The sequence below is a fragment of the Schistocerca cancellata genome, chromosome 7 (genome assembly GCF_023864275.1).
Source record: "Schistocerca cancellata isolate TAMUIC-IGC-003103 chromosome 7, iqSchCanc2.1, whole genome shotgun sequence".
Classification (NCBI taxonomy): Eukaryota; Metazoa; Arthropoda; class Insecta; order Orthoptera; family Acrididae; genus Schistocerca; species Schistocerca cancellata.
The window spans coordinates 68,309,911-68,311,054 of NC_064632.1; the positions used below are offsets into that span (position 1 = coordinate 68,309,911).

The 1,144-nt window shown below is 44.6% G+C and overlaps 1 non-coding gene across 1 annotated transcript; it reads left to right on the top strand.

The window, feature by feature from the left end:
- Nucleotides 1–472: 472 nt before the first annotated feature.
- Trnat-ugu (transfer RNA threonine (anticodon UGU)) lies at nucleotides 473–547 on the top strand. The gene has a single exon. It is a non-coding gene; the product is annotated as a tRNA-Thr (tRNA).
- Nucleotides 548–1,144: the final 597 nt, after the last annotated feature.

A 1,144-nucleotide genomic window follows, 5' to 3' on the forward strand; every position in this document is an offset into this window, starting at 1 on the left:
ATATGACGGTAGTATCTGTTCCCGAAAGAACAGTTACCGTGGATGACCATGCAGCTTTGCTAGAAATGACATGATAATTAAATGGACACCCTAGCTGCAAACAGGCGTTGATGTACTTCATAGGGGACATGAAGTACATCAACGCCTGTTTGCAGCTAGGGTGTCCATTTAATTATCATTTCATTTCTAGCAAAGCTGCATGGTCATCCACGGTAACTGTTCTTTCGGGAACAGATACTACCGTCATATATAGTTAAAATATGGTTTCCCGGCCATTGACCTTCTTGTGCGAACGCACACGGTATGCCTGAACTCGTACGGGACTTCGTAGATTAATCTGCCACGAGTAATGAGTATGATGGGCAAACATCTATTAGGCGCACTACGAATGTAGTGGTGTGGACATGTTGGGAATGTGGATCTCACGGGGAGCGTGCAAGGGATAAGTCCCTGCATATGCACTATCCTCTGTGCCCGCGGTGGCTCAGATGGATAGAGCGTCTGCCATGTAAGCAGGAGATCCCGGGTTCGAGTCCCGGTCGGGGCACACATTTTCAACATGTCCCCGATGAAGTACATCAACGCCTGTTTGCAGCTAGGGTGTCCATTTAATTATCATTTCAGATTCTATAAGGGTTCCGTGAGATTTCAGAAAACGATGGCGAGGCTCCAAGTGGAACCAGTTACATTATTGAAGAACCTTTTAGTTAGAATTACATCAGTGGTTTATATTTTTATTTTTTTGATTCCTCTTTTATGCCACCTTTGTTGTTGTAACACTTACTTGTAACACTTAGTTACTAGAATTCTCATTTGTACACGCTCCCTAAATGTAATCATATATAAAAAAAAAAGATGGATAGAGCGTCTGCCATGTAAGCAGGAGATCCCGGGTTCGAGTCCCGGTCGGGGCCCACATTTTCAACATGTCCCCAATGAAATACATCAACGCCTGTTTGCAGCTAGGATGTCCATTTAATTATCATTTCAGATTCTATAAGGGTTCCGTTTTCACCGCTTCAGGTAAAAAAAGAACCCTACGAAGGAAACCGCGATCAAGCCCTGAAAACCACACAATAATTCACCGACAGCCGTGTCATCCTCAGTGAATCATCATCGGACGCAATATGGGCAGGGGGGGGGG